Source organism: Toxorhynchites rutilus, chromosome 2, assembly GCF_029784135.1.
Source record: "Toxorhynchites rutilus septentrionalis strain SRP chromosome 2, ASM2978413v1, whole genome shotgun sequence".
NCBI lineage: Eukaryota > Metazoa > Arthropoda > Insecta > Diptera > Culicidae > Toxorhynchites > Toxorhynchites rutilus.
This window is the reverse complement of record NC_073745.1, coordinates 188115508-188130144: the sequence shown is the minus strand read 5'-3', so window position 1 is coordinate 188130144 and position 14637 is coordinate 188115508. Positions and strand designations below refer to the sequence as shown.

Below are 14637 nucleotides of genomic sequence, written 5' to 3'. Positions count from 1 at the left end.
AGGTATTCTTGAGCACATCTCAATATTTTACGAAAGAGAAGAGAAGGAGCCGAACACAGGCACGTGTGCTAAAGCCCGGTCTCATCGCTTGCACATGAAGAGGTTGTGAGGAGGAGAAAATCAATACTCGTCTCTCGAAATTTAGCAGCGCGCGCACAGGAAGACTGAAAACTTCTCAATATTTTACGAAAGAAAATAGAAAGAGCCAATCCCAAGCTCGCGTGCCAAAGCCCGATCTCATCGCTTGCACATGGAAGGGTTGTGAGGAAGAGAAAATCGATACTCGTCTCTCGAAAATAAAGCGCGCGCACAGGAAGTCTGATTCAAACTTTTATATTTTCACACTGCACTTAGTCCTTCTGATTTGATATAGCTTCTCGATAGAATTCTTTACCGATTGGTAATTCTAATGAGAACATCCACAGGTACGTTCCTCCAACTTGGCCCAAAGTGAATAATCCGATGGATTGGTAAATGGCCAATCATTTTCGGAGATGAAGTCTAATAGGTTTGTTGCTAGTCTCGTTTTCAAACCATTCTATGAGGTTTTTCATCATTCCAAACATATTCACTTTGATCTGGGTGTTAATAAATGACTCACACATCGGTGTACGCACCATTTAATTCATTCAATTCATTTCGACCGATGAACGCTTTTGTTAACGAAGAGGATTGCATTGAGCGCGTTCATGAACAACATAGATAACATTGTGCAGTCCCTTTTTGGGTTTATCGCTCACATCAGTTGTTTCTTTATACTGTTTTAGTGTTCGAAACACGAATCATTCATGGATAGAAAAGTGATTTGAGCAACTCGTAGATCTGTTTTGCCGTTTTCCCGCACTTAAATAACGTGACAGTTGCCATCGCATCGGCCGAACTTTATCGTTGCTAGGAAACTGAAATATTTTTTGTTTATTTCAATATACAAAATTTATAAATACAAAAATACTCCAACACCGTTTCTATTTCACTCGAACTACTTTTCTTGAGTTATTTTATCTAAACCAGCTTGAATGTGAGAGATAGAGTTGCGAAGCGTGTTTTCCAAATGACCATCAGTGATTTTGTTTCTTGATTTTGATTTCACTTCTTCCATAACTGAAATAATTGCTCACAAATATGTGTGGACACTTGAGAAATTCGCAATGTCAGAAAATTGGTCGAATGAAAATTTATCATTTGTTGTATGAACTTGGGTTTGTTTCCGAGAAAAAAAAAGAAGAAAAGAAGCTTGGAACTCACGATGATCCAATGCGTGCGAGTTGATTGATGATTTTGTCTTCAAGACATCCTCGAATCCTATATTCATAGGAAAAAGTCATGCCAATTCCTCGGTAACAACGAAATCTTTCTCTCATCTATCATCACTGATTGAAATACATAGTCGGCAACTGGATGTGACAACAAACTTGTTCATTTTTTATGCGAGTGTGAGCAGAACAGAACCAAAAATGTGAAAAAGTCCTTTGGGTACAAACGAGAATAATTGTCAGAAAGTTATATTAGCACGGAAAAACAGAAAAGAAAACAGAAAATGATCAGCTTGGATACACACGATTAACGAGAGTTGATCACAAAGTTAAGGCTGATTTAGACGATGCCAGCCAGCGCTCTAGTTGAATTATCCAGTGAATAGAGAACAGACACTCTGTTCAAGTTAGAGGCCAATTACTTGTTCGATACTGGCAAAAGTAACTTGAACAGAGTGTCTGTTCTCTGTTCACTGGATACTTCAACTAGAGTGCTGACTGGCATCGTCTAAATCAGCTTTTATTTTAAATCAATTAAATTTTCAACTATATTCTTAATTACACTCAGATGATTTTTTTTTCTAATCAGGCTGCGGGCCGCATGAACAACGCAGGTTGGCCACCACTGATCTAAACTATCTAACATACGATATTAACTACATTTATGAACTGAAAGCAAGCAGTTCTACTTCGACATCAGCCAATGCATTCTGATATTCGGTAATTTCTTATGCTTTCCATTCTGCGTTGGGATCTTGTTGCATAGCAACTGCAGCGCCCGAAATCTGACCCTACAAATCTGATCCACGACTACAAATTAGAGAAATAGACAGTGATTAGTTCAAACAGCTACGGTGTACTACACAATTCTCACCATTATTCTCTTCCAGTACCAGCGTGTAAATACTTTTCAGCCAAACACCTTCGGGAAAAATCGCGATGCTGACGAAACCCAGGCGGCATCAAGTGAGGTCAGTGGAAATTACCCTTGACCAAATCAGACAGCATTGCGGGGGAATTAACAATCGGTGGGGCTTGTTTTTGTGCCTCGAAGTGACTTGTGACTTGGCTTTAATCAATATTGATTAAAGCATACATTGAATTGATTTTCAAGAACGCCATTTACCTTTCCTGATTCTGGGTTAATTCGAGCTTCTTCTATGAAGAAATCAATATCGAAAAGTAGTGCCATCCAACTCAAACTCAGCTCGGCAATTAGGCTAATAATGTAATGTAACGTTTTCTTCGCGGTAGCCAGTAATGACAATCGTCAAAGTTACCAATACCGCGTAGTAAAATGTACCAATCAATGCACAATGGTCCAGGAGATGCATTTAAGTGGAAATTAGCATTTAGAGCTTGACAGTTATTCTAACAAAAACTGTCTTAGACAAAGTTGTTATTCATGATAGAGCGCTCGTTTTTATGTTGTCAAAATAGTTCATATATTTGATTCGTCCTTTCATTTTATATAGTAAAACAAATTGTAATAAATATAATTTTCACCTGGACTCAATATAAAAATTTAATTTCTTTTACTTTTTTTTTTTTCAAATTATCATTATATCCTGTTCATTTCGAACAGTTGTCCGATTTCATTACAATGGATGAGGGCGGGAAAGATCCCGCCATTGAATATATCTGATATCGTAGCAGAAGTTGAAGAGAAAAGTTGTATGAGGTAGAAAGTGTCGAAGATGAAAAAAATGACAGAATTTTCGTCCAAAACAATACCCTGAAGGCTCCAAAGGTCAATTTATCGTATGTATTCTCCGAACTATTATGCATAAATTATGCTTCCAAACCAGAAATGAGTACATTAGCCCTGCTGAAAGTGTGACATGAAATTCTTGTACTTGAACCGATTCATTTATTGTGGAAAAATACATGGTGGGACAGATATGCCTAGAATAATAACATGGGACAATTGAGCTTGATGTTGTTTTTTAAAAGCTGTGAACAAGCAATAAGCTTTTTTGTGTTTTTCTGGAATATTATGCATAAAAATGTCGTTTTAAGAAGCAAACTGAAAATTGTCAAAAAATAACATGGGACAACTATGCGTAGAGCGGCAGCATGACTCGAGCCTCAAAACCTTCTTCCTACAAAGTAACGCTCTCGCTTTCGAATTCCCACAAATATTCATTCATCCCCACTTCTCTAGAGAAACGGTACGTGCATTTATGGAAGAATTTGTTGCCCGTCTTCCGTTTTCCTCAATAGTTGGGAATTCGCGAAAAAATGAAACAAAACGTCTTTTACATCAACACGAAAAACTGAATCGAAATAGTCGCATCCAAGTCAAAAATATGGAACTGTTTTAATTTCAAAAACACTCGTTCATTTCTATCCTGGCGGAATGAAGAATCCTCTACTGTCAATAGAAACATCAATAATTTTCATGTACCTACGTTACTTTCAGAATACAGATTTCAGTGAAGAAGTTCAGATGTTCAACCGGGCAGTACTCTCAATGAAATCAACCTTTTCATTCATAAATATGAAGTACCTGAGAATGTACTGCATATTTATGAATGGTGTGCGGAATGTTAGAAAATTTGCAAACAGATGTCATTCATTTTTGAATACAGATGTGAATATTTATATTACATATTACAATAATAGGTAATTACATATTCTATATTAAACCAGGACACACAAAAATACTCAGACTCAATTTCTGTTTAAGATTTATTCACCAATTCCCGGCAGAAAAATTATGCAAAAAGGTACCTTTCATTCATAATTCCCATTTTTAAAATGTGTTTATTCCTCTCGAAAATCCACCAGCATATTTTCCTTTATCCATACAAGCTTTTTTTTCTCAATTTTCTAATCGCGAATAAGGTGATCGTATTGAGGTGCTAGCGTGTCACACTGATCATGGAAAAATTTAATCCAACACAGCATAATTGGCGTTCTACGAGAAATAAACATGTTCATAGTTTGACATGAATGTAAAGAAAGAAAAAAAATCGATGAAGAATTTTATGTGCGCTTCGGTGGTTCGACCATCAAGATCATGTAACTGACATAACGATCACATAATTTTTGGGATTATGTGTCGAAAGTGTTAAAGGTGTACATGAATATGTGAACAAAAATAAATGAAAACCATCAGAAGCAAGCACATACACTTCGAGGTGAAGTGTTTGTAGAATTCACACATAGCTGGTTTCAAATTATGCCCAGATCAAAGAAAGCTCCAAAAATGACTAATGCGTATAATTTTCTAGAAGTATTAACCCAATTACTACAATACGAAGCATGTTAAAGTTGTGGCTTGCAGTCCCCTACTAATTGTTCAACTCTCGAGCGTTTGTTCGTTGTTTGCAATCAGAAAGCACAACACTTGCACTTCAATCCACGAGGGAATTGTTTTTCACGTGTTTTCCGCTCTCAGGACGTTCGCTGTATCTCAGTACAGGAGTGCTTGTAAAGCTCTCTCTCTCAGGTCTGAAATTTCGTGCTCACAGGCCAAGCGGTATCAGACCCATTTCAGAACTCGTAGTCAACGTCGTACAACATCCCACTATAGCACTGTTTTTCTCGACACATTCGGAACACGATACATCACAATTACTCTACAAACACCAGCTCGTTTCATGTATCCATACAAAGAGTATAACACACAGTGACACAGTTCTGCTCCCAGAAGACCAAAAGGATAAAAGTTTTTTTTTCGTGTGATTCCGACACATAATCATTTTCGTCTGGATTTGCTTCGAGAATTGTTCGGTTCGATAAAATTATCTGGAAAAATGAGCCCGGTCGAATATTTGATGTAATTGGCGTTAGAGCGGAAATGAATAATCCTTCTAGCGTAGAAAGGTGACTGAAGCAAAAAATGTGAAAATTGAATTTTTCTTTGAAGGGAGAGAATGTGTAAGATTGTGTGATTCCAGATTATCGGAATATTGAAAAAATGAAATTACAGGTATTTCGCTGATGTGTCTGTTCGAAAATGATTGTGATATTATCGTGATATAAAAGCAGGTGTGTTAAGTGAAAATTGGAAGTAGAACAGTGACAGTGGTTTTTGCGAAAACAGATTTGACAAATTTCAGAAAACGGATGAAGAAAACCTGGGATAATTTTCGGATGCTGTACATGTATGTTTCATATCGCCGTTTCGTAATCATGAAAATGATCGACTAAAGCGACAATAAATATGATTTGTTGGAGCTGTTTTTCATTTACATGAATAAATCGATATATTTGCTTGCATTTTCAGTTAATATACAATCAATACGCATTGCTTTGTGGCAGTGCAAACCATTACAGTCTGCAACCCTATCAGTGAGTGACAAGCGATAAAAAGTAGACCTTCTAATATGCTGAAAAAAAATTTGAGCCATCGATTGCAGCCTAAGTGCAAATTCGGGATACAAATGAAACGTCAGGTGAATGAGAATGAGCATACCAGTATACAGAATACTGAAAACTGCTTCGTTATTACAATCTCGATTGTATCAGCGTGAAGGGTTATTAACCTCCAACGCCTGGAGCGTTTTATCGAGATATGCATCCATGTTAATTCTAATGCATGTAGTGGATTTTGAATATCCTTCCATAATTGCATAACACATAATATATCTCCTCCCATGCGTCATAAGATTGTAATTTAATGAACAAATGATAGTAGCTACTCTACACGAAACATTGTTCGATGCATAGCCAACCTTATCGAAGCCGACTTCCTCTGGAAGACTTTTACCACATAACATTCCGTTCAGGAGGGATTATCCGAGAGAAAATGAGAAAACGTATGCTTTCTTGCTAGAGAGCATTGGTGGGCATGTGCAAAGCTTCAGTTGCTTTCTCTTCCATTTACACTTGTGTTGGTTAGCAGCGTGCGAGTTTGGCTTTTCCTTCGTAGGAAGACACGACAAGTGGGTGTTGGGTGGAGACCTGTAAAAGAATAACAAACCGATTGCAATGTCTGCCAAAGTGTCACATTTCGCGACACGTAAAAATACTTCGCCAAGGCACAGTGGACTGCTTTATTTGTTTCTTGAATTTAAAGATGTCAATCTTTGGATTGAATTCATGGCCATTTTTTGGTAGATTAGATTTTTGATTAGAGAATTTGAATCGCAAAAGTTGTTGGGTTAGGTTGTGTAGATTAATAAACTTGGTGATATTTAGTGAAAAAAGAATAATAATAACACGAGTTTTCGAACAAAAACTTTCATTCCTCTATTAAGATTGTCGATCATGAAGCTCTAGTTACTTAATTTCGTTGTCTACCCTAAGCGGCCATTATATTTCACCATCTCTCCAATTCTCCTGCATGCCGAATCACACTCTGATACTCTTTTCTTGGACGATATGTCCGGGCGCCCCTCCCTACTGGACAATACCATGGAAGTACCGCTCGGATGTAGCTTGTCAATTATGACCAAAACTTCACCAGTTATTCGTGTTCTATAACGCACTACTCCCAGTGTTCTCGTAATCGAGTTGTTAGCGTCCCACATTATCATGCGGGGGCTTGGGTTCGATTCCCGTTCTGGTGGGGGATTTTTCGCCAATAAAATTTCTTCCGATTTGCACTGTGGTCACGCGTATTTTACAGCTTGCCATTCTAGAATACGCTCAAGGCTTGTTATCCAGCATAGAAATCACAACTAAGTAGATACTACTAATGAAAATGACACAAGTAACACCAATGTTGAGAAGGCAAAAGATCCACTCGGAACGTAAGTGCCATCCAAGAAGAACCCAATTGAATACTGTGGAAACTAAACACGGAATCAACAATGAAACAATATTTTAACACGGTGAACAGCTCGAATATATATTCATTTTAACACTAGAGCTACTAACTACCAAATGACCGGTTATATCTTTTTTTTGCAAGATTTTGTATTGAATTTTTCTTCAATATTATTTCTAATGTGATGACTTTTTATTAATTCATGTATTGGCATGTAACATTACAAATTATTTGGATCTCCCATCTCCCATTTTTCTGATATACATATTTGGTATACCTATATTAGAGTGCCAATGAAAATGGTCGTCTCGAATTTTCAAACTGGACTTTCTTAATGATATGGATTCCCACGAAAAACCCTATGCAAAATATCAGCTCAATCGGACTCCATTTACTAGTGTCGCACAGCTGTCGAAATTTGATTTTTTTTTAAACCGAAAAATCACCCAAAAGAGGAGTACATGGAATCGGGGTTTGCTAAAATGTATGCCAAATGTCCACAAATGGCATAAAACATCAAGATTTACTGCTAACTCGAATTTTTTTTGTCAAAAATCGACACTCTGGGATTTAGTCGTTTTTTTCGGAATACGATGCAAAATGAATGGTTAAGGGTGCCAATGAAAATCGTAATCTGGATTTGTATACGGGATATCATTTGAAATATTCATTTGCACGATAAAATACTATATGCTAAATATTAGCTCAATCGGACTTCATTTACTAGCGTCACAGACGTCAAAATATGAGTTTTTTTTAAATTGAAAAACCACACAAGGGTAGTACATGCAATCGGGGTGTTAGAAAAAAAAAATTATGTCAAATGTCTTAAAATTTTTCTAGGAGTATGTTTTTTGAAATGGACCTATCTGGTTCGATCGATTCTCTTCATTGACTTTGATAACCAACGAACTTGTAGACAAAATTTGCCGCAGTCTTTCCACATAGTTCGATAAACGAGATTCTCTTCTATACCCATAATCAATATTTAGCACATTTTTTGACATCTTCATACGTAAACTTAAAACCCATACTGGTACAGCAGTTACTCGAGAGGCGAGTTTGTGTATAATATATATGTCATAGCAATATAAGAGAGCAAAATAAGAGACACTTTGCAAATAAGCTCGCATAGAAGGTTTCATGTTAATATAAAGTGGTTTAGTTCCCCGTTTTACTCTCAGAAACCACTTTCCGTGTAGACTCATCTTTTCTGCCATCTAGGACAACTATAGATCGGTCCAGTAGTAAAAAAGTTATGAATTTTCAAAAAAACTCATTTTTGGAAAAAAAAAAAAACAGGAAGTGGGTTATATCTATGGTATAACCGCAAGGGTGACGTAGGACTATCGTTGATTTAGAGATCATTTGTTTGAAGTTGAATCTAAATCCATTCTGAATGAATGAATAAATGAATATTTGGGGGTCTTCGAAAACGAGAGCGTTACGTTGGAGGCACAAGGTTTTATGCATCCAATATAGGATACGAAAAACCTTGTTCTGAAGAATAATCTTCAGAAGCTAACCTGCTAACTGTACTTGATTGACAAATCACAAACCCAAGTGTATTATATGGATATTTTATGGATAGAAAACATTAAAATAAACTCTTTCGCTTGAATGTAATTTTCAATTCCAAGGGGAACTGGCAGATTATTTTCCAGCAACGATTAGATATTTCCACATTTTCCTCGATACTGGACGCCCACCAGTGGTTAATACTAACTCGATAACCACCTGTTAATAGTACATGATTGAAATATATTTGGTCACAGTGTTACATGGATAGAAAATATTCAAATCAACTCTTTCACATGAATGTATTTTTAAATTCTCAGAGTAACTGGCAGATTATTTTCCAGCAATGATTAGATCTTTCCGGAACTTTCTCGATGCTGAATGGCATCCAAACGGAAATAATTCTGCGCGTGTATGTGTCGATCCTTCGCCGTCCACCTCCTCCAGCACGTTAGGCAACGATGTTGTCTTGTCGATGTCCTCACGAAAAATGAATGTGTCTCACCACCAGAATATCGCATAAGTATGCTTTTTGTGTGTGATTGAATCGAGAGAAGGTGTGGTTTACGATGGCAATTTGGAAGGCAAACTAGAGGGGAATTAACTCTCTGAGCTCGGAACTTTCGGCGACAGAGCAAGAATCGATTGCGGGCGCATACAATATTGGATACGGAAATATCCTACTGATGGGGAAAAATAATCTTCAGAAGCTATCCTGTTAATTGCGATTGATTGAAAAATCACAAAACCAAATGTATTTGGTCACAGTGTTACATGGATAGAAAACATTCAAATAAACTCTTTCACATGAATGTATTTTTAAATTCCCAGAGGAACTGGCAGATTATTTTCAGTAACGATATTTCCACATTTTCCTCGATACTGGAAGCCCACCAGTGGTTAATACTAACTCGATAACCACCTGTTAATAGTACTTGATTGAAAAATATTTGTTCACAGTGTTACATGAATAGAAAACATTCAAATAAACTCTTTCACATGAATGTATTTTTAAATTCCCAGAGGAACTGGCAGATTATTTTCCAGAAATGATTAGATCTTTCCGGAACTTTCTCGATGCTGAATGGCATCCAAACGGAAAGAATTCCGCGCGTGTATGTGTGTGTAGCGATGTCTTCACGGGGAACCGTTTGTGGCATCACTCTCCTCCTGATGGATTCCCTTCTGGCCTAAGGTGCACAAACAGGCTCTTGGTGACACCGTTCATCCGCGCTTTCATGATAAATGAAGAGCTTCACCACAACAGCGACAACATGCTCCAATCGCTGTTCAATTAGAACTGAGTGGATTTCCGAGCGGCGCTCGCTTATATATCGATTCGTGATTTCAATAGCCTGTTTTGAAAGCAATTTTAAGGCTATTGAAATAAGTTTTTGGATCAAAAAGTAACAAGTATAGAACGCGTAGACATTTTATCTTTTGAATGAAGTGTTTATCATACCATTTCGTTCAGTTGTTTAGGAGCTATTAACGCTCAAAATCTCGGTCTCCGGCGTAACGCTTTCGTTTTCGAAACTTTGATTGTACACCCCGGTATAGAAATGAAAGACGTAGTCCTACGTCAAAAAAGGAGGGAAGATTGATTTTTCGAAACACTCTAAAATGAAAATGGGCACCGTAATGAAAACATCAAAAAATATGAGTCTAATATTTTGCGATAAGGAACAAAACTACTACATTTTACGAAAATCTGAGAGCCATTATATCAGGTTGGCATGGAATGGCTGTATGTGACCATTGTATACAGTGAGTATATGATAGTTACACATTTGTATTTTGCATTTGTACGTATGCAACCAACAACGCCCTTATTCTTTCTTCGTTCATTACGGTGACAAGGACTAAAATAAAATAAGAGTAGCTCTGTAATAATGTTATGCATTATACCCAATTATACCCACTAGAATCAATTAATACATTTAATTGAAGAATATTCTAAAATATGAAAAAAGTTACTTGTTCGAAAAAAGTAACTCCTATACCCGCATCGGTCACACAGACCGATTATGGTAAAAAAGTGACATACGTCCTCTTCATACAAAAACATTGCGATACGCTGAACAATGACGAACGTCGAATGAGGAAGTTACCGAAAATGGCAGGATTATAGTGTTGATATTTTCTGAGAAATTTACGAATTATTCATTTTTCAGTCTGTGAGACCGGTGCGCGAGTATAAAGGGTTAGTCATAAGTAGCGGGACTAAATCCATGTCACGTTTTCCGCCACATGGGCTAGAGAGAGACAAACAGCTGTGTGTGATTTTGTTCTTCGTGGCCGTTGTTCGTGCTAAGTGTGTATTCGTATTCGTGTATTCGTGTATTCGTGTATTCGCGACTCTCGGATGATGAACAACATCCGTAGTCGGAGGTGGTGAGGCACTTTTTGACGAAGGGCTAAAAGAAATTCACGATTTATAACACGATCCCTCGGTTCTACGCTGAAGGGCCATCAAAAACAACAAAAACGGACTAACAGAGCGAAATAATCGTCACCAAGTGGACAAAATTGGAGTCGCAGAGCAGGGTGGGCGTAGAACTCAACGAACGAGCATTCGGCCGAAGTACACGGAGAAGCAGCTGCAAGAAAAATCCAGAAATATCCAAATATAAGTGCCGAAAGCTTGTTGTTGGACACTACACACGTTGGATATGCCGGAAAAGCCAAGTCTGAGTGGGTGTCTATTCCGACCGCTGGTATATCTATCCCCTACGTACAGACGATAAGGGGTATGGCGGTCAATACGGAGGTCTGCACGAAGAACTGTTGGCCAAAAAATGGGTGGGTTATATCTATGATATAACCGCAAGGTTAACGTGGGACTACCTAAGCTTAGCAATCATTTGTTTGTATTGATTTAATTTTTGATTGAATGAAACAATTTCCGAATTCAGTTGAATTGAAAATATTTGATTTGTGAGTAAAATAATTGTATGATACCATGTGAGGTCAATTCATGCATTTGGATAGATTATGTTCTCCGTTACAAGTAAATTTAATGACAGTCCATTTACGTTTGGTATGATGACATCTTGGTTTTGAAGTCTGTGTTAGACAAACACATCGGAATAAAAATGCCTCCGATTTGCATGTGTTTGCAATTCTGAGTTACCCAGACACCTTCGTTTAGAAGTCTGTAATAGGTAAACACATTTCAGCCGAAATAAAAATGCCCCCGAATTACATGTGAGAGGCTTAGAATGAAAGAGGTGTAAGTGATTTGATCGATTTCTCTACATCGACTCTCTCTTTTGGTCATAACTTAGCTGCAAACTCATTCCCAGCTGTATTTGACAATGTGGAAGGTAGGTCAGAACCACATCTATCAGATTCTATAGCAAACTCAAATTGGAACGTTTTTGCAGTTGAGTTATGAATCATAGAAAAAGTCGACGAAGAGAAATCGATCAACTCACTTACACCCCTTGCATTCTGAGCCCCTCATGTATTTGTAATGCCAATTTCCCCACGCTCCTTTGATTTGAAGTCTGTGTTAGAGAAACACATTTCAGTCGGAAGGAAAATACACCCGACCTGCATGAATTTGCAATGACAATTTCCCCAGACACCTTGGTTCTGAAGTTTGTGTTGGGGAAACACATTTCAGCCGGAACAAAAATGCCCCCGACTTGCATGTATTTGCAATACCAATTTTCCCACGCTTCATGGATTCGAAGTCTGTGTTAGGGAAACACATTTCAGTCGGAATAAAAATGCCCCCGACTTGCATGTATTTGCAATGCCAACTTCCGCACGCTCCATGGATTTGAAGTCTGTGTTAGGAAATCACATTTCAGTCGGAACAAAAATACCACCGACTCTCATGTATTTGCAAAGTGGATTACCCCCAGGCACATTGACTTTGAAGTCCGTGTTAGGGAAACACAGCTCGGTTGGAACAAAAATACCCTACTTGCATGTATATTTGCTAAGCGGATTCCCACAGGTACATTTATTTTGAAGTCTGTGTTCGGGAAACCGTAAATCGGGTCAATCAAAACTAGGCAGTTAGGGCGTTTAGATAACGCTTGATATTTCACAGTTATTCAATTGTTTATCTAATGAAAAATAACATTTTATTTATTGCGATAGAAGCGTAGAAATATTCCATATCAATTGATGCAAACATCTTTCCGATCCAGTAAGAAATGTTCGAGTTATAAGCATTTTGAATCTTTAATTTTTTCCTGCATGTTCTGTGTTCAGGTTTCCATTTTACCCCCATATACTCCGGTTAGACGTAGTCCTACGTCAAAATGGTTGTTTTTGCAAAGAAAAGTACCATATGGCTTAAGATATTGTGTTCTGGCCGGACCTTCTTCCCTTGGATGGTGCTAATTAGAGGTGGGCAAAACGGTTCACTTTAATGAACCGTTCAGTGACCAACCGTTCACTTAAGTGAACTAGTTCTTTTGAGCAGTTCACTCACTCTCTTGTACAGTGGCGGGATATATATTTGTTAGAAATAACTTAGCACAATAGAAAATCAAACTTTGATTTTGAAATTTTAATTTTGTTTAAGTCGTTATTCATTATTTTCAGCATAAACTAGCATTGTGCTGCTTTGCTTACGATGTGTTGCAATAAATGCTATAGCAAAACTGTACCCAAACCGCGAACGTCCATCTCAAAATTATCGAGCACACTATGATATAATATAAAACATATTTCATATTAGCGACGCGAATTTTACTGTTTAACAAGACTGTTTAAATCAACTTCCAGCTTTCAATTATATTTTATAAGTGAGGTAGATTGGCATAACAACTTACTGAAATATTTACCCTGGACTCCAAAGTATGAAATTTGATAAATAATTAACAATCCAATTTAAAACCATCGTATCCTGAACTCAACATAAAAAAACGCAACAAGCGTTTTTTTATGAAACTACAATACCGACATATTATTTTTGTTGTTTCATGGGGCTATCGTTTGTTTCCATTCGTTAATTTGAGAACTATTTACCTTGCAGCACCATCCATCTATCACTCGTTCGTTTTCTTTCCTCTTACGCACCTATTACCGTACACAGTTCGTTTTGAACTGCATGCACAGTTCTGCCAGCGGTCAGTTCGTTCTGAACTGTATTATCAGTTCATCATTCACCGTACACAGTTCGTTCTGAACTGGGTATACAGTTCATATGAACTGTTGCCCAGCAAAAAAGAACGGCAGTTCGTTCACTCTTTTGGGTGAACTCGTTCTTTTGATCAGTTCATGAACGGTTTGCCCATCTCTAGTGCTAACGTTCGCAGTGGAACTTTTGCCTTCTCAACGTAGATATTGTTGGCGTTATTTTTATTAGTAGTACTTAGTTGTGATTTCTATGCCGAATAACACGCCTTGAATGTATTTTGGAGTGACAAGCTCTAGAGTACGCATGACCTCAGTGCAAGTCGGAATAAATATCTTTGACGAAAAATTCTCCGGCCAAAAACGGGAATCGAATGTACGTGATTTATTTTTGAGCTTTTTCTTATATTATCATTATTTTTTTACTTCTAAAACGAAATCCAGATGTCTCACGGATCGTTTACGTTTTGCGTTAGATCGCCAATATGAAGAAGCTTATTTTGATTATACTAACATTGTACAACTGGCATGTTGAAACTATAATTTTTTTCTATGCCTACCACTACATGAAAAAAGGGGAGTAATAAACCTGGTATTCTATTAACGTTGTGCATGTAAAAACGTGAGCGTTTATTCTGAAAGACCCTGTATGAGTATGAAGACTTTTATATGAGGAAAGAAGCTTCTGCTCTCAATGATAATTGAGTCCGTAGTTTCTATCGCGATTTGCGGGATTGCCACATATAATGCCAGGCACTCAACCATGGAAGGAATCAGAAATGATTTTGTGAAATGATTCATTGAAAACATCATTCTTCATAGAAACTATAATCTTCATCAGTTACTCCATCGTAATGTCCCGACAACCGAAGACTGATGGCAATGGACTAATGCAATAAGCATTTGCTTCGTACAGCAGAAAAAAACGAGAGTTATGTGCATTGTACAGGTGTTCCAGTTATTTTTGGCGTTGGCATTGCAACACTTTGGAACCGTTTCAGCATCTTGTTGCTTTTCCATCGAACGGCCTCTCTTTATCAAGTGACCTTC

The 14637-nt window shown here is 37.5% G+C and overlaps 1 protein-coding gene across 21 annotated transcripts in view; it reads left to right on the top strand.

Moving 5' to 3' along the window:
- Positions 1-4754: 4754 nt before the first annotated feature.
- LOC129767661 (uncharacterized) overlaps positions 4755-14637 on the top strand; it is an 83798-nt gene continuing 73915 nt past the window's right edge. For 4 of the 21 annotated variants that reach the window (XR_008741560.1, XM_055768783.1, XM_055768782.1 and 1 more), the window contains exon 1: positions 4757-5249. The gene's annotated coding sequence lies outside the window, so the exon portion shown is untranslated. Of the gene's footprint in view, positions 5366-14637 lie in introns of all 21 variants that reach the window. The other 17 variants (XM_055768779.1, XM_055768773.1, XM_055768775.1 and 14 more) reach the window with 13 other exon arrangements.